Source organism: Cupressus sempervirens, chromosome 8 (assembly GCF_028749045.1).
Source record: "Cupressus sempervirens isolate cs-2001-9-10 chromosome 8, ASM2874904v1, whole genome shotgun sequence".
Classification (NCBI taxonomy): domain Eukaryota; kingdom Viridiplantae; phylum Streptophyta; class Pinopsida; order Cupressales; family Cupressaceae; genus Cupressus; species Cupressus sempervirens.
The window spans coordinates 87,253,482-87,274,453 of NC_143125.1; positions in this window are offsets into that span (position 1 = coordinate 87,253,482).

The window sequence follows — 20,972 nt, forward strand, 5'->3', positions numbered from 1 at the left end:
CACCATATAGATTGACACTAGCAAAGAATGAAGAACTTAATAGAGAAGTGCATGAGTTGTTGAAAAAAGGTTTGATTAGAGAAAGCTTGAGTCCATGTGCTATACCTACTATATTAGAACCTGAAAAAAGAATGGAGAATGGAGAATGTGTACTGATTCTAGAGCCATTAACAAGATAATAGTGATATATAGGTTTCCTATGCCAATGATGGATGACATAATGAATTGCTTGAGTGGAGAAAAGTATTTTACCAAGATTGATTTGAAGAGTGGCTATCATCAGATTAGAATCAGAGAAGGTGATGAACAAAAGACTGCTTTTAAGAGAAAAGATGGTTTGTATGAATGGTTAGTTATGCCTTTTGGTTTGACTAATGCACCTAATACTTTCATGAGGTTGTTGAATGAAGTTTTGAAAATATTTTTGGGTAAGGTTGTGATTTTTTATTTGGATGATATTCTAATAACTAGTAAGACTAAGGAAGAACATCTTGAGCATATTAGACAACTATTGTAGAGGTTGAAAGAGGAAAAGTTGTTGATTAATCTAAAAAAGTGTTCTTTTATGCAAGAGGAGATTGTGTATTTGGATTTGTGATTTTAGTTGATGGATTAAAGATGGATTCATAGAAGGTTGAAGCAATTTTGGAATGGCCTACACCTTAGAATGTGAGTGAGGTAAGATCATTTCATGGTTTGACTAGTTTTTATAGAAATTTTAAAAAGAATTTTAGTGTTGTTTGTAATGCTATGACTAAGACAATGAGGGGAGATAAAAAGGAATTCAAGTGGACACATGGAGCTGATAAGATTTTTGAGACTTTGAAACAAAAGGTTGCTGAATTACCTATATTGGCTTTACCTAATTTCAAAAAAATTATCTCAAGTTAAATGTGATGCAAGTGGTAATGCAATACGAGTTGTATTAAGTCAACAAGTTAAGCCTATTGCTTTCTTTAGTGAAAAGTTGAATGATGCTAAAAGGAAATATTTAGTGATGATCAAGGGTTTTATGCTATTGTTCAAGCATTGAAGAAGTGGAGACATTATTTGATGCCTAAGGAGTTTGTGTTGTATACTGATCATAAAGCTTTACAATACTTGGGAAGTCAACATAAATTGAATCAAAGACATACGAAGTGGGTTGAGTACATGTAGAGTTTAACATTTGTGATCAAGCATAAGAGTGGAGTTACTAACACAGTTGTTGATGCATTCAAAAGAAGATGTTCTTTGTTGATTGAAATAAAGGTTGAAGTTCTTAGTTTTGATGAGATGAAAGAGTCATATGATGCTGATCTTGATTTTTCTGAGGCATGGAGAGAGTGCAAAGCACCAAATCTGACAGACCACATAAGTAAGTATGATGAATATTTCATTCAAGAAGGTATGTTGTTCAAATGTATTCAATTTTTTATTCCTAGAAGTTCTATGAGGTTAAATCTAATTAAAAAAAAGCATAGTGGTGGATTAGCTAGACATTTTGGAATTGATAAGACATTGAGTTTACTAAAAGAGAAGTATTATTGGCCACAAACGTATAAGGATGTTCAAAAATTTGTAAAGAGTTGTGGAGTTTTTCAAGTTGCAAAATGAGTGAGTCAAAATAATAGTTTTTATACACCTATTACTATTTCTGAGAAACCTTGGACTGACACCAGTATGGATTTTGTTCTTGGATTGCCTAAGACAGTGAGAGGGTATGATTCCATATTTGTTGTAGTGGATATATTTTCTAAGATGGCTCATTTCATACCATGTAAGAAGACATCACATGCTGAGCATGTTGTTGAAATTTTCTTTAAAGAAATTGTGCGATTGCATGGATCACCAAGAAGTATTATTTCAGACAAAGACAATAAGTTTGTTGGTTATTTTTTGAAATACTTTGTGGAAGAAGATGGGTATTGAATTGAAGTTTAGTTTTACATTCCATGCACAAATAGATGGATAGAAATAGGTTGTGAATAGAAGCTTGAGTAATTTGCTAAGATGTTTAGTTGGAAATAAGCCAAGTAATTGGGAGATGGTATTGGCACAAGCTGAATTTGCATATAATAATTCTGTGAATAGGAGTATAGAGAAGACACCTTTTGAGATTGTTACTGGAATGCATCCTAGAGGTATATCAAATTTGAGAGATGTTTCTGGTGAAGAAAAGAGAAGCATTGTAGGAGAAGAATTTGCTGATTTTATGGAGTCTTTGCATAAGGAAGTAAAGTTGAGGTTGGAACAAAGTAATCAAAAGTATAAGGAGAATGCTGATTAGTCTAGAAGACATCATGATTTTCAAGTTGGTGATGAGGTGAGGAATCATCTGAAGAAAGGAAGATTCCCAGTTGGAACATACAGTAAGCTAAAGATGAAATTTGGACCTTGTAAGATCTTGAAGAAGTTTGATAGTGGTAATGCTTATGAAGTTGAGTTACCTGATGACATGGATATATCTTCTATATTCAATATTTTTGATTTGTATAAGTATCATGAATCAGAGGATGAAGTTTTTGTATCAGATGATTATCCTAAGAAGTAGATTGAGGAAGTTGAATAGATATTGGATCAGAGAGTTGGAAAGAGTACAAGAGGAAAAAATTACTATGAATATTTGGTGAAGTGGAAGAACAGACCTATTGAAGATGTTTCATGGATTTCTAAATTTGAGTTGGATTCAGCTCAGGTCAGGACATCTTGATGATTCAGGAGAATCATTTCTTTTAACCTTAGTTGTTTGATGGAGGAGCATCATGGGTTGCCTTGTTATCCTGCACATTTTTTTTGTTCATTCTACAATTCCTTCATGTGCCTAGTAGTCCTTCATATGCCTAGTAGTTCCTTCATGTGCCTAGTAGTCCATCATATGCCTAGAAGTTACTTCATGTGCCTACTAGTCCTTCATGTGCCTAGTAGTTCTTTCATGTGCCTAGCAGTGTAGTTTCCTTCATGTGCCTAGCAATCTAGTTTCCTTCATGTGCCTAGTAATCCAATTTTCTTCATGTGTTGAGTTACTGTAGCAATTCCTTCATGTGCCAAGTTATTGTAGCAATTCCTTCATGTACTAAGTTACCTAGTGTATGCCGAGTGACTCTTCATGTGTTGAGTTACCCAGTGTATGCCAAGTGTTTCTTCATGTGCTGAGTTACCCAGTGTATGCCAAGTGTTAGTATTTGGACGTGATTTCTATGAGTCAATTTGCAGGATTTATTTCGTTCATGACACTTATATTAAGATCTTTTCTTGGGATGAGTTTAGACCATTTTTGGGTTGGCTTTCCTCTTATGTAATTTTCTAGAATGTTCTATAAGCCATTTTGGCAAGTATAAATAGAATGTTTAGGCTTAGAGTTAGGCAAGTTTAAGAAGAAGATTTTAGAGTAGAATTAAAGGTGTAAATTTTCTATTGGATCTTTGTAAGTGAATGTATTGTAACTAGCCATAACCTTGAAGGCCTTACATCTGGCCATGTATGAAGATGTTTTGATGAATCAATAAAAGTATTTCACTCTTCTTCCTCCTTTGGTTGTTGTTCCTTGTCTTTGCTTCTGTTGTGTTAACTCTTGCAAGGTGGTTTGGATAGTTGGGTGAGCCTTTTGCCCTAGTTGTTCTCCCTCTTGCCTACATCACATTTTCCAATGCTTTCTTGACACTTGTAGGTTCAAATTCAGCAAGTAAACATATAACCTTCAATTTTCTTCTTGTCATTTTACCATCTAATTTATCTCAAATGATTTGATCAGGGGTATGATGCCTTCTAACATATTTAGCCAATAAAGGTTCTTTGTCTTTTGAATGAACTTTATTATCTTCATTTTGAATCTCAAAGTCAGGCTTGAGTCCTTCTATCTATGCCTCAGGTTGTTCAAACTTAGTATGCACTAGCTCAGTAGCCTTTGAATATGACTTAGGTCCTAGTGACTTAGTTTGCACATCTTTCAACTCGGTCACTATTGTAGATTTGGAGAGCTCGAGGGATGAGTCTCCTTTTTATCAAATATGTTTGGAACTATATCAGGCTCATAGTGGACAAATCTTCTCTAATCTTCTGGCTCCTTTATGCTTTCTTCTTTACTCATTTTTGCAAACTCATCAATTCTTACATGTGCACTTTCTATGATTTGGTGAGTGGACAAATTCAAACATTTATATACTTTATTTCTATAGGAATATCCTAGGAATATACATTTATCACCTTTTACATTAAATTCACCTTTTCTAGATTCTTTCAAGATATAACATTTTCTACCAAATAATTTCAAGTAGTTTACATTGGGTTTGTAGCCATACCATAGTTCATAGGGAGTTTAATCTGATTCCTTCAACTAAAGTTGGTTCAAAGTATGAACTATAGTGTTGATAGCTTCCTTTGAGTATTTGAATACAATAATCTTTTCAATCATTAGAGTGCTTGCACAATCCATGATGGGTTTGTTTCTTCGTTTAGCTATTCCGTTATGCTCAAGAGTACTAGGAGCTAATACTTGTTTTTTGATTCCTCTTTCAATGTAGAAAATGTTGAATTCATTGGAGATGAATTCACCACCTCTATCTAATCTTAAGCATTTCAATTTCTTTCTAGTTTCTTTTTTATACTCTTGATAGATACTATTTGAATTTCTCAAATGCTTCTAATTTTTCTCTTAGATACATAACAATTACCATTCTAGAATAGTCATTAACAAAAAGAATGAAGAATTTTTCTCCACTATAACTTTCTATTCCAATAGGTCCAAAGAAGTTAGTATGCACAATTTCCAAGATATTTTATGACTGATAGTTTTTGTTCTTAAAAATAGTCTTTCCCATTTTACCAATTTGGCAATTTTTGCTTAATCCAACATTAGGTTTCTTCAAACTATAGATACCTCTTACTTTTCTGAGTTTTCTTATCTTGACCATGTTATCAAATTTTACATGACATAGTCTTCTATGCCATAACCAAATTTCTTCTACTTGAGCAATAAAACATGAGCAATCACCAAGATCTAGATAAAATATGTTACCTTTTGTTTGCTTTCTTGATCCAATCAAATTTCCTCTATCATCTAGTAGTCTTTCCTTTCCATTCATGAATTCTACCTTGAATCCTATGTTGTTTAGTTGGACTCAATAGGCATTGTCATATACAAGTTCATTGGTTAATGAGATACAACATTTTCCTTCTATGCAACAAGGTTCATTGTTTCCAAACCTTATACTACCTCCATCATAATGTTCAAAATGTTCAAACTTTATTTTATCTCAAGTCATGTGGTGTGAACATCCACTATCTATGATCCATGTATCATTTTTACTAACATGAGAGACAAGTGCCATATTATCTCATTCATCATCAGATTCATCCTTTATAGTAATACACTATTTCATTTTTAGTGTTATCAGAATCTTTAGCCATAAAACAAGCTTTCTTACCCTTTTCTTTGTAGTATTTGTGACCTTTGAATTCTTTCTTTCCTTTGTACTTGTGACTTTTCTTCTCATCCTTGCTTTCTTTGTTTGGACACCTAGTAGTAATATGACCAATTTCTTCACAAGAAAAATAGATTAAACAAATTTTACCTTCGTATTTTCCTCTGCTCCTGGAATATTTCTTTGCAAGTAGAGCTTCAAAAATTTCAAGATCACTATCAAAAATTTTCTCAGTTTCTTCCTCACTTCCTAATTGATTGTCTTTTATTTTCTTGCCCTTTTCTTTGAGTCAAAGTTTAGCTTCAAATTTAGACTCAATATTCTTGGAAGTAGGAACATAAATGTCAAAGTTTTCTAGTTCAAAAACTATCAATCCTCCTACTAGGGCATCAAGGCTTAATTTGTTATTTGAATCACATCTATTTTCTTGAATAGAAGACACTTTGATTACATAGATGGGAAGCAAAATTTTGAGTATTTTACTTACAATGGTATCTAACAGTGACAATGGTTATGGTAGAGAGAAACCTTTTTAACGTGAAGTTAGATCCTAATCCCGAGCTCCTCCACCTTGGGCAAAGGGAAGTGTTCCTTTCTAGGTTCCTAGGCACAATTTTTGAAGGAAGACCAATAAAGGCTAAAGAAACTATGTGAAGTTTTAAAAATTGACTTCCCTCCTACAAAATCTCACCTAGGAAGGAGGAAACATGCACATAAAAAGAGGGTAGGAGTAGATTGGTGTTGGGAAGTGTCCCATGTCAAGTTAAAACCTTGAAATCATTGTTGACAAGATTTTTCATAACTAGGTGCATTATAGGGAGGAATGTAACCTTGTCTAAGGCATTATTGGATGGAGGATTAAGTAGTCAAGTGAGCCATGGCCTAGGAATTTGAATAGGGAGAGAAAAGATTTGAGATAAAGAATAAGTTGGAGATGGGGCATGTGTGGTTTAGGTTAGGGGTAAATGTTAGGACATTGGAATTTTTTGATTCTAAACCTAAGCAATTAATGTCTTGATCAGGAGTTATTTAGATTAATAATGTATGTAATTAAATGGAAGAATTAGGATGGTTGGGAATGCTTTTTAATAGTTGGGATTATTAGAATTTAGGAAAGCTCTTATTAAATAGGATTAATATAATGTTAGGATGGTGAGACCTATGATAGTAGTTAGTAAGATAAAAGTAATTAGTAGCCATTTAGTGTTTTTAATAAAATGTAGATTAATTGATTTGTAGTGAATAGACATTGGATTGTGGGATTAAATTAGTAAATATAAAGTAACAATTTTATATATAGATATTAGTGGATGGGTAGGTATATGTATTAGTCATGATTAACTAGTTGGTAATCAAGTAATTCTTTGTAGTTAGAAACATAAATCTATTTTTTGGAGGAATAAGCTCAGAATCATAATTCTTAATTTAATACAATCTTATTCATTCTCATTAAAAAGGTATGTGTTCTGATATTAATAAAGGATTGGTAATTCATAACACATCATGGAAATTGGAAAATACATAAATGATAAAAAAGTTAAAATACTTAGTGCTAAAACATCTAGTTGATTTAAATGGTTAAAGGACACAATGCAATTCTTTCATCAAAATAATCCTACCATAATATCTTAGGATCAATGGGACATAGAATGTAATGAGTGAAGGTCATTTACCTAGGAAAATTATCAAACATCTTCATGCAGGAGCATCTAGAGGTATAAGGGCAATCCTGTGTCACCCAAAAAAAATGTACTTAGACTTAGTTTTTGTTTCATGTGTTTTCATTTTTGGATACCCATTTGGGTCAAATAAAGGTTCCAACTCTCACAGTTCCACTATTAGTGTTCTGAGTTAGATTTTTTAATCGCCTTGGGATATGTGTAAATGCCAAAAAAATAGGAGTATGTAATTGAGCCATTATTTTGGTGAACTAGAAGGTGTAAATTGGTTGGATGATTTTCATTGTAATTTAGAGCATTCCAGAAAAAGAATCAGGTCAAAAGGCCCCATGGTTTGAAAGTTATTGCAATTTTTCAATTTTTGGAGACCTCTTAAGAATGCTTCAAAGTCAGGTTAGGGGCATTAAATGACCTCAAATAGGGCCAAAAAATGGGGTGCGAGTGAAGCTGGTCCATAGGGCTATAGAGCACTTTGAGAGCTTTTCAAAAATGTAAATGGTTCGTCAATCAAAGCTACGGTTCAAAAGTTATGCCTCCCATAAGTTCGGTTACCATTTCTGGATTCTTCTAATTTTGTGCCAACTTTTAATGTGACTTCTGGAGCCTTCTATTTGGTCAGTGGATGCCAACTAGCACTTTCTAGAATGTATTCCTAATCCTTAATCGTTTGAGGTCTATTTAAGAACATTTTTGGCATTGTAAAAGGCAGTTCGAAGTGGAGTTTGAGAGGAGGTACTAAAAAGAGAAATTATCTCCAAATTTATACTATTGTAAGTCCTTAGGGCATGTTTTGAAGTCTATTTTCTCTATACTAAATGTATTAGCATATTTACATAGTTAATAAAGTTTTCCCCTTTCTTGTTGTGTCCATTCTGTGCTTGGGTCTTGTCCCCATCACATCTTCACCAAAAACAACTGTTAAATCCATATAACAACATTGATGAGGAATTTATGTTACATATGTGCATATGTCTTAATTTGAGGATGGGATGTGAATTTTGATATGATAACATTTCCTAGCTATTATTTCATACCTAGTTATTAAGTTGATGGTCAGCCTCCTGTGCAATCCTGATGTACATGATTTCAAATGAAAAAAATTCCTTTACACCATCTAACCTTCAAATTCAATGATCCAAATTATAATGTCCTATTATCCAGCCCCCTCATAGTTTGATAGAACATTCAAACAAGTAAATATCTATACATATTGCTTCTAGTTCACATTTCCAAAAAAAAATTGTTGGTTGTACTTTTCCTTATTAAATTTAGGAGATGACAATTATGTTTAGGTTATTATCTAGGTTCCTCAATTTGTATAGATAAAACATTATCCATCTCATAGAATATTTCAAGTTTTGCATTATGATTATTAGTTCTCTCACTTGTGCTAGATTCATTATAATAATAATAATCGAGAATAATTTCTTGGATCTTGAACTTGTACATACTTAAAATAATCTCAAACACATTATTAATTTATATAATATTTCTCTTGACATTATAATTGATTATATTTCTTATGTTCCTCTTGTTATTTAATTAAATTTATTTAATTAAATAGGTTCACTCCCCTAATTTATTTAAATTTAATTTAAATACCCTCCTAACATATTAAATTTATTTAATACAAAGTGTTTAATAAATCCCCTTTCAAATAAATTCTAATTTATTTAATTCCCTTCATTTTTTAAATTTCTCTAGTTATGTAATTAAATTAAATTTTATTAGATTTAATCTCAATCCCACCTATAAAAAAGCCTACCACCCATTCCTCTAATCCTTCTAGGCCTACCCACTTGTTAAACCCACTTACTAAGCTCCTTTTTAAACACCTTTCATCCCTTAATTGGTTGCTCATACATGTGTGAGAAACTAAATCCCTAGGAGCTCCTCTTTCTTTAAATTATCCAAAAAAGACTCTTACATCCTTATCCCCCACTCCTTTCCCTAAGGTTGCTCACACATGTGTGAGAAAATCTTGCACCACTCAAATTATAAATGCTCTTTTTCTCTTTTGCATGGGTTGTCCTTTAGCCCATGTGCCTCCCTTGTGGCATCTATGTGGATGCCACATGGATGTCACCTCCTCAAGGTCTCCCTCAAGCCTATAAATAGAGCCCTTGTCTCAAGAATTTCTTATCTCCTTCATTGCATTGTTATTAAGCTAGTTTAATTCTAGAGATTTCTAAAGATTTTATGCTTAGAGCTAACATTTGATATTTCTTTACATTTTATTCCTAGATCTTGAATGCTCATTCTAGATTTGCACTATTATTTTGATTATTTTCATCCACATTTATCTCCTTTAAATGCTCTCAAAAATGATTTCTTCCATAGCCATCTCTTGAAGTGTTCTTGATCATTTAGCATAGGTTCATACTTATCATTACATATCATTTATCATCTCGGGATTTAATAGTTATGTTTGAGGAGAGCACATCAACATACCTCAATCTTGACCACACTAAAAAGGTCTCATTTGGGTGCCCTTGTGCAACTTCTCTGAGATTGGATGAGACACTTTTCTATTGGTTGCATTAGTATAGTGAAACTTAAGTTAGTTAGAAGTTCTTTAAATTTTAATATTTACATGTGGACATGCTACTAATGTTTTCTTGTTTATGTATGCTCACAATAGATTAGATTTTCTATGTATAAATTTCAACACACATGGTGGGATTCACATCCCTTATTTCTAGGTAAAATTTGACCAAAACTTGATGGTTTCTAAAAAAATTGTGCACTTTCATCTCACTTCTAATGAAAACCAAAGCTCGATTGTTTCTAAAAAAATTGTGCACTTTCATCTCACTGATAATGAAATATGATGTATACCATTAAAATACTTAACAAGTCTTACCTAAGAATTTTTTTTTTTCATCTCCACTAATTTGGTCTCTAGCATCTATATTTTTGGTGGATGCAAGTTTTAACTATCACAAGTTTTGTAATCTTTGTATTTTACCATCTTTGCTGATTTGGTCTCTAGCACCTGTGATGTTTTTAGAATCTATGTATTTTTGTGGGTGCAAGTTGTTGGTGTTTGCAAGTATTATTTTCTATGATTCTTTCCTATCACCTATGATCTACAAGGGTACGTATCAAATATAACTTGTTTGGTTTTGTTATATCATTTTTGTTTAATCATCTTTGGTATTTTGTCATCTGTGACTGTATTCTATCATCTCTATTATTTTGTAGATTTATTAATATTTTAAGTATTCATAATATGCACCTCATTATTTACTTGATATATAGGGATTACTGATTAAATTTTATTGCAAGAGATAAACCTTAGAGGACTCTTGAATTAGGAAATGGAATGAACTTGTATGATTTAACCATTTTTCCTTTGAATGAATGTTACAAATAACCTCAAAAATTCCAAATAAACTCTTGAATGAACACAATAGTAATATTACTCACACAATCTTGAATACCTTAAGGAAATTCACAGACCTTTCACTAGAAATGAAAGTTTGAATAGAATCTTGAATTCCTTAAATAAATTTACATACTTTTCATTGGAATGATTTTTTGAACATAGTCTTGAATGCCTTAAAGGAAGTTATACACCTTTCATTGGAATGAATGTTTGAACACAATCTTGAATGCCCTAAAGGACATGACAAGATTTTCATTGGAATGGATGCTTAGATAATAAAACACACTCTTGAATTCCCAAAGATTAAAGAAGAATGTGATAAATATTTTGATTTTGGCTTAAAACATTCTTATAAAATCTTTAATGACTACGGGACAAAGAATATTTCTATGAAATATTTGGACTTGAATTTAAAATGAATATACTCAATCTTAAATGAATTAAAGGATCTCGTTCTTATCCCTATCAATTTAATTATGTTGACCAATGATTGACTTCTTATGTTGATGAATAATTTCTTGGGTTGATGAAGCTGTTATGTTGGAAAGTGCTTTGCATGCTTAAATGTGAATTTCCTCGAGGATTCATATAAAACCTAATGCTTTAATTGGAAAATAAAATGTGTCTTTTAAACCCTAAGGCCACTTACATATTCTCTCCTCTTGTGCCTTTGGGTGATCTTGAGTGCACAAGAAATAAGTGGTCTTTTAAATGTTTTTTTAAGAGGCATGCTTGGGGATTTCATCACCCCTTGGAATGATCTCAACTACCATGATCTTGTAGAGTATAAATAGTGTGAGGTGAATCCAAGGACACCTCTCTTGGAAATAAAATTTTGTCACTCTTGGCTAAGCCCCAAAGAGCTTTATACCTTTGGGAAGTGAAGGTGGAGATTTGGGTTACCATCTCCTCCTGACTATGTGGCATTAGTTTCTTTCATCTAAAAATTTGGGCCTCACGTACCTTATTTATATTCTAAACATGCTCTAGTTGATCTTTGTACATCTTTTTTGAAGCCCTAATAAGATTGTTGATGTATTTGGCATGCTTGAATGTTTAAAATCCAAAACCAAAACAAACATCAAACATGTCCAAACAAGTGAAATGGTGAGCTAAACATTTAGTGAGAAATGTGATTGTAAGTAGGTCCTCTAGACCTATAATTTTATTTGCATAAGTCCTTGCACTTGGTCTAGCAGTTGAGATTCATTGGGTCTTGTCTTTTCTTATCTTCACAATAGTTTTTGTGAAATTGTTAAGATTGGTCTTATAGTTGGTGTTTATTTTGTTCATGTCATGTTTGAAAAATTCAAACATAAGAAGATGAAGTTATGCAAATTAATTTCCTACAATGAAAGAAATAAACTAGCACATAGTGATAAATAATTCTTATAGACCATCAAAGACATCAAAAAAGGAAGAAGATAAAAAATATTGTTATGACCAAATTTTGTAAAATTCCAAACTTTGAGAATGGTCCACTTACCTAGGAGTAAACCCAAGATTTATATTTCCAAAGAGAGGAGATTAGATACCCACATAGTGAGCACAACTCCCTCATTTTCAAAAAGAATATATTCCCATCTCATATTTTTTCAATGCTTCTAGTCTTCCATTTGCAAAGTTTACTCTAGAGAGAATTATTATTTGAACCTTAATCCTTAAGTCCTAGAAAATCCTAAACTCGATCCTTTGTTCAAAGTCAAACATCAAGAGATAACAATTTTCAAATTTAAACCTAGGTAGAAAGACTTCCAAGATTACAATGGTATACCTTTATAAACAAGGAAAAATTTATCATAATTGTGCCCACTCATTTAGGATCACAAGTCCATCTCCAAATATTGAGTCCTCTATTTGGTGTCCTATCTTACCTAGAGATTATTTGTCCATCTTTAGAAGGAGAAAGATACTATTGCCATATATTTCACTTGGTTTGAAAAATTAGCAAGGTCTCTTGTTCACACTTAGGTTCTCTTATTCTCTATTCAGCTTTGACACCATAACAAATCATGAAACCTTTGAGGTATTTCCCATGTTATCATATAAGGTTCACTTTCTCTCTCACATTTTCTCCTTCAACAAAATTTCACCCATAATTTTTGCCACAATTGTATAGTACATACACGATCTAACATATTCATGTTTAATCCTCTGTCTCATTTATTGGAATCACTAAGACAACAAGAGATGGAGAATCCTTTCCCTCCTTGATCAACCTCATTGGAGAACACATTTTTCCATGGTATAAAATTTTCTATTCCTAGCTCAACACCCATTTAGGAACCTAAGAATCCCTTTCAAAGCACCATTATAGGTAGTAACACACATGATTAGGGAGAAGCCTACCAAGATGAAGATCTCATTCAAAATGATAACATTTCTTCCAGACCCATACAACTTGGAAATATTAGAAAAAATTATTAAACAAAACGAAGATTTTCCTAAATCTTATCAAGGATGATGTTAATTTCCCTACAAATTTTGATGAGAGCATCTTGTTTAGTCAAATCACCAAAGATGGTGCTCTAGTGTTGCCAAATTCCACCATAGAAAAAATCAAGCAAAGGAAAGGAACCTATAGGGGGAACTAATTCTACAATTATATCAACTCCAAAGAAACCCATTTTCCAATTAATCATAGAACACATTCAACAAATCATTAATATGATCCCCAAAACAACTACACATGCAATTATTCTACAGTCATCTTTGACATGTCCTTCTAAAGGATGCTTAAACATTAGGTAAGGACCTATCTAGAAAATGGAAATAGTGACATAACTAATGGATTCCTCTTATCCACACAAGCAAAAAAATATGTTGAAAATATTTTTTCCAATTCTAACATTCACATACCAATACATTGGTCAAGTTGGCACAACACCACCTCAACCACCTCATAATCCACCACCACCCTACAATTCATTTGGAAACTCATTCAACTTTGGAGGTGGATTCAACATCAATTGACAACCATAAAATATAAAAATAGGATCTAGCCCAATAGTTACATGAACTATAGAGTTTTCTAAAAATTATGAAGAAAAAAGGGATGAAATATTTCTCTTTTGATAAAATTTGTCCTTTTCTATTTAAAAGATTCATCAACATGATACCACTTCTGCCAAACTTTGAGATCCCAAAATTTGACAAATACATAGAAGAAAAATGTCCCATTACACATCTCAAATATTTTTCTATCTTATGTCAAGAAGTTTCCTATAGTGAGGATTACCTTAAGAGGCCTTTCATACCAAGTCTTTGAGGCCCTACACTTGAATGGCTGATGAACTTACCCAAAGGATCTTACACCTCCTTCAATGACTTGATAGGAAAATTCATAGCACAATACTCATATAACATTGAAAATCATGCCTCCTTGAGTGATTTGTACAACAAAAAATAAAGAAATGGTGAAATATGTGTTCATTTTATACAAAGATGATGACACCTCAAAAATTGCATGCCTTAAATATTGAAGAATCACACCTTGTCAACATATTCATCAAAAATTTGATACTGGAGATGTCTTTCCAAATTAATATGGCTAGTCCCAAAGACTAAGGAAAGAACATCAAAAATGGAAATTAGAAAAGGGTTACATTAAACATTATAACTCTTCATCATGAACTAGTGAAATGAACCACAATGAAAAGCCCAAATTGTGGTAAAAAATAAAGGCATTACTCACAATGGTATCACTGATGTCAAAAGTGTGCAAAATATTCATGTTGGAAATAATAACAATAATAAATATCATCATCAAAATAACAAAAATCCAAATTATGACACTCAAAATCAAAATAAAAACAATAATCAAGATAAACACCCACTTTGTAATCAAGCATAGTTCTTTCCTAATAACAACAACAACACTAATAAAAACTACAATGGTGAATATGAATGAAATAGAAAGTTCACTAGCTTTTATAAATACTTCAATGACATCTTCCAAAAAGTAGTGGAGAAAAATTTGATGGTTTTTCCCAACACATGACCTTTTTGACTAAAATCAAACCAAACCCAAGTGGTATATAGATAATGAATACTACAATTATCACGCCATCAAAGGACATGATAACAAGAAGTGTATCAGGCTCAAAATCTTCATTCAAAACCTTGTCCATGATGGGGAAATTAAAATTGAGGGAGGACCACCCTCTAAAAATGCTAAACTAAAGATCTTTCAAAAGTTTTTCCTTGACCACAACAATGAAAATAATAATGGAAATAAAAATACAAAAAATATCAACCGAGTTTCTACATCTAATACACTCCATTATGACTATTCTACTAGAAAAATATAAGGCTTTGACTCCTTGTGTGGACAAATATAAATGTGGCTTTGAATCCATGTGTGGATGCACTAAAGAAGTAGACACCCATGTAAACTAGTAAAAGGAGGGAATTGAATAGCTAGGGCCGAAGGCATGCCTAACTATTAATTCACCTTGTTGAGTAAACAAAATGAAAGAAAAAACACACACAAAAACACCAAGAAGGGAGAGAAGAAAAACACTTTTACTGATTCACCAAATTATTAGCATACATGCCTAGCTACAAGGCCTTTTGGTTATGACCAAATACAAAGTACAAATTCAAGATATACAATCCAACTTCAAATTTGCAATTCCATAAACATCTGCTCTGGCTCTCTATGTTTTCCCAAAACTAAACCACATAACTCTATTTATACTTTCCAAATTGGCTTATAGAAGATTCTAGATCGTTACATAATAGAAAGGTTGACATCAAAATGGTCTACACTCATCCCAAGACAAGATCCAATCATTAAATTTATCATGCAAATTAAATACATAAGTTGGCTCAAACTAAGAACCAATCATAGGTAAACTTGGTCAAACAAGGAACCAAGTATCAAAAAATATTAGGTTCACTCAGCACATGAAAGAGCACTTGATCAATAATGAATGGCTTGAACAACACTGAATGTACTTGACTAACACTGTGTACTCAACTAACACTTTGCGTACTTGGCTAACACTGCATGTACTTGGCCAACACTATGTGTACTTAGCTAACACTACAAACTTGGTGAGAACACTATCAAAATGAAAAAAAAGGGTAGAGTTATAAGGCAACCCATGATGCTCTTGCATCAAATAGTTAGAGTTGAAAGAAATGATTCTCCTAAATCATACAAGTTTCATAATTTGAGCTAAATCTAACTCAGATTAAGAAATCCATGTAGTATCTTTAATTGAACTATTCTTCTACTTCACAAAATTCCCATAGTAATATTTTTTATAAAAAATAGTCCAAAAATATAACTAAGAAGGGGTGGTGGGGGGTGAATCAATTATTCAACTATTATCACAATTATCAACCTTAATAATTCTTAACCATGAGATCAATATAAACAAAAAATATAATAATAAACTCATGCGTAATAACTCCAGACATGTTAACTAAGAAAACCCTTGATCATAGGGAAAACCCCTATGGGGAGGATACCTACAAGATGATGTAGTAATATAAATATTCCTCATTAGAGGATGGACCCTATTAGGAATTTATAAATACATTTAGTACACATGGCTCCTTATTAGGAGACTTTGAATCTATGTTAGGAGATTCCAACCCTATTAGGAGTTGTGCTAACCATGTTAGGAATTGTGCCAACCCTGTTAGAGGTTGTGGAAGATAGATGGACCCACTATAAAAATTTCTTTAGGGAAAAACCAATAAGCCCACTATCCAAGTAATCTCTATATTATTCCTTGTGGAATAATAGATTTGAACTATTTTTCCTTCCTCTATATGTGTCCTATCAACTAGACCTCTAATATTTCTAATCTTGTAACTAGATCACCAAACTCACATTCAATAATCCCTTTTATTAGTTATACACCTTTACCAAACACTTTTCTCCTTCTCACACTTCACTATGATACTCAATTATGATACTTGTTAAAAATAAGGAAAACACCTTTCCTTTATACCATATCTTCAAACTAATTCCTCTAGTTAGCCTTGAATCTTATTCAATTAATTATAATAGGATAATTAATTAATTAAAATTATAATATAATTTTTATAAAAGACATCACATGTGCAACTTTAGAGCTTACACACTCATTGATGTCACCACCTAACTTCTAAGGAAACTTGGGTGCAAAAACAACTTCCTAGACTAATCCCTTAAGGAAAGTAATGTGAAATTTCCTATTAAATCATTATAGTTTCAGATTTGGTATTATGTAAACAATAATATTGCAGCCAACCATGGATACAAAAAATAGATAGAGGAAGAAAATAGGTAAACACAATGATATGCCAGTGGGGAAAAATGTTTTGGTAAAATAACCCCACCCCTCCAAAACTTGCACAATGTATTATCTTCAACATATAAGGTTACAACACACTTGCAATGCAAGTTTTTTTAGGAGAACAATGAAATAGAAGACCACACTAGTAACAACATACCATACCAACAATACACTTTCTCTCTCCAATCTAAAACCCTAAAAATTTCTTATATCATGTACTTTCCCTTTTGGAAACTCGAGTGTATAGTATTTAATGATCAATTACCAAATCTCTTCATGTCTTCACCCATCATAAAATATTCTAGAGATAGCCCTTACATGTCATAGGAATCTATCATAACCATTTCAACCATGATCTCCTTACACATAATTGAAGATTTTGACACATACAAGTTGAGTGACACATCAACATGCCAACTTGACACGTAAACCCCCACTTAATTATATTATTTGCATAAAATACATTTAAAAAAAAAAGAATTATCCAAGGTTGAGACACCTTATTCCTCACATAACTATCTTTTGTTACTAGTTGACTACAAAACTCTTTATTGCATCATAGATGCAAGGTAGCAATCAAACATCAGAATGTTGTCCTCCAATACTCTATTTTTGCACTACTCTCTATAAATCAAGTACAACTATTGTATGTCTTTGACTTGGACTCTAAAAACTTAACTGCATCATCAAGACATAGTATGGACCATTGACTATGCATCTACTACTCTGGCACTTTTCATAGAATTACTATTATATTGACATCAATAAAAAATATAGTAATGAATGCAACATGTAAGTATTCCCCCAAAGTAGTTTCATTAGCATTCATGCTAAAAATCTCTCCCTTTTCCATTGATGGAAAAATAGATGAAAAACATCTAAGTTCCAAGAATACCAAATAGTATTTTGTTGTTTTTTTTGTTGTTCTCATCTACTCTAGGATCAACAATTATTGTTTATAGTAAACAATTCACAATACCTTTGAGCTCTTCTTACTAGATATCTCCCCTACAGAGATATTTCTCTTTCTTTCATAGATGAATCTTCCTAAATCTCCCTAATAAGATAGATATTTCCATGCACACTACTCATAAATTCAAGGTTACTTCTCCCCATACAAAGTGAGGAATGTTTTGTCAATGCATACTTAATGTTTCTTTCTATGGATATTTCTTCCCCCAATTGACATCAATGTCAAAGGTCTCTTTAAGTCAATCTAATACTCTAATTCTTCAACTAGGTCAACTATCTAAAGAGATAGTTCAATACCAAATAGAAAGTACTAAGAGTCCTTAATGACTTAGCACATCATAGATACTCCCTCATTTAAGAAGCATCAACATTCAATGTAGCCTAACAATAGTGCTTTGTACCACTCAACTAGTGAACTTTCCACATCGTCTACTCTAAATTAGGTAGGGGCATAACCCCTAGCATACCTCTCAAGTAATCAAATGTATCAAAAGAAATAGAGAAGAAAATAATATACTCACATACTCTAATATTATTTTCTTCTCTATTTATTTTTCTCTCAAACCATTATAGTTAATGGATATATTCTTAGTCTTAGAATGTAATACAAGATTCTTAGACATACTCAATATACTTGCATTATCACAATAAATGATAACATGTTCTGAACATTCAATTTTGATATCCTTCAATATTTTCTTCATCCATATAACTTTAATACATGTATTTTCTTTTACAACATACTTTGTCTTAGCTATTCTCTAAGAAATCTGATCTTGTTTCTTTCTCAACCAAGAAACCAATCTTCCTCTAAGAAATAGTGCTTGACCACTTGTTTTCTTTCTGTCATCCATACTACCATCCAAATCTACATCAGTATATGCACATAAAGTGAAATCACATGATCTCTCATACCAAATTCCATGGTTGGATGTCCCTTTCAAATATGTGAAAATCATCTTTACTGCTTCATAGTGATACTCCTTAGGATTAGCTTGAAATCTAGCTACAATCCTAATTGTATTTTCTATATCTAGTCTAGTGTGAGTCATATATTACAATCCTCTAATCATGGATCTATAATTATTTTGCTCAATCACAGGTGTCTCATCTTCACTAGGTAAAATGTGACTAGTTATCATAGGTATACCAATAGATTTTCAACTTTCCAATCCAAATCTCTTCATAAGTCTTTCAGATACTTATTTTGTGAAAAGTAAATACTATCACTATTCTGCACAATATGCAATCTTAGAAAAAACATAATTTCTCCTATCATACTCATTTCAAATTCATTCTTCATCTTATCCAAAAAAAGTATCATTTTCTTCATCATTAGCTCCAAATATTATGTCATCAAAAAATATTACTATTATTGGAAAACCATTCTCTATTTCTTTCATATACAAGTTACTATCTTTCATACCTTTAGTAATTTAAGCTTTGTAAATTCTTTTCCAACTTTTCATACCATGTTCTAGGTGGCTACTTCAAACCATATAGAGCTTTCTTCTATCAAAGGAGATCCTTCAAGTTGCTCAATATATATGTCTTCTTCTAGTTCTCCATTTAGGAAGGTTGATTTAATATTCATCTGATATACTTGGAACTTCTTATTTTCTATATATGCCAAGAACAATCTTACTAATTTCATTCTTGCTACAAGTGCATATGTCTCCTAATAATCTATTTCTTCTTGTTGTGAATATCCTTTATACACAATTTTGGCCTTGTTTCTTGCCACTTTTCCTTATTCATTCATTTTATTTCTAAATACCCATTTGGTTCCTATAACATGCTTGTCTTTTGGTCTAGGGACTAACTCCCATGTATCATTCTTCACAATCTTATCTAGTTCTTCCCTCATTTCTTGAATCCAATGATCATCTTTACATGCTTCATGTTTTCTCTTAGATTCAACATGAGAAATCAAACATAATTCCTCATTAACTTTGTTCCTTGTAATCACACCTATGTTTTTACTTCCAATTATCTTTTCTAGTGGGTGATTTTTTGTCCTATTGCTATTAGATGTAGGAGTTGCTACCTCAACTCATATCTCCTATCTTGGTTATAAAATCTAGTCTCCTCTTTGTTCAATATTTTGTACATCATTTTGAAAATTATTGTTAGTCCCTACTATAGGTAAAATATTCCCTCTAGAAACTTTAGTTTTATCCTCTTCTTTATCAAAATTATAATCCATCATCTTTCCTTTAAATCCAAACTTTTCATCAATCCTTACATATGTGCATTCTATATTGTCTTAGTGCTATAGTTAAAAAATATATATTCCTTACTCTTCAAAGAATAACCATAAAAAATACCATCATCACTTCTTGGATAAAACTTTCTAATATCATCATCTCTCTTAATATAACATTTACTCCCAAATATCCTAAAATAATTAAATTATGGTGAATAAACAAACCGTACTTCATATGGTGTCTTTTTCATACCTTTTCTGATATGTAATCTATTAAGATTGTATATTTTTGTATTAACTACTTCTCTCAAAATGTCTTAGAAACATCATTTCAAAAAAAAATTGCTGTTTTTACCTCTACTATCAACTTATTTTTCTTCTTTTAGCAATCCCATTCAGCTCAGGTGTTCTAGGTCAAGATAGCTATCTTTGTATTCCATTCTCATCACAAAATATGTTAAAATATCTAGAAGAAAAAAACACTCCTCTATAAGATCTCAATCACTTTATCTTAACACTAAACTCATTCTTAACTCTATTGTTAAATATTGTAAACTTCTCAAAAGCTTGAGAATTCTCTTTAAGAAATACTACCCATGTTATCCTAGTGAAATCATCAAGAAAAATCATAAAATACCTTTCACCAGAGAATCCTCTTGTTCTTGAGAGACCACTCACATTTATGTGAATGATATCTATCCTCTCTGTGGTAGTCAACTTCTTACTAGAAAATGATACTCTCTTCTTCTTAGCCAAAATACATTCTTTCTAAACAGCATTAGTAAGCTTTTTTATCTTAGGCATATCTCTCCCTATAAATGTGTTAGTGACTTTCACAATATTATAAAGTTTATATGACAAAATATTCTATGCCATAACCAAATGTTATCAAATTTACCTACCAAACTTGCCATTTTAGTAGGATTCAACTAAAATACATTACCTCTAGATCTAATTCTAGTTCTAATTAGTTTACCATCTTTGTCTCTAATAATGCAAGTCTTCTTTGTGAATTGCAACTGATATCCCCTG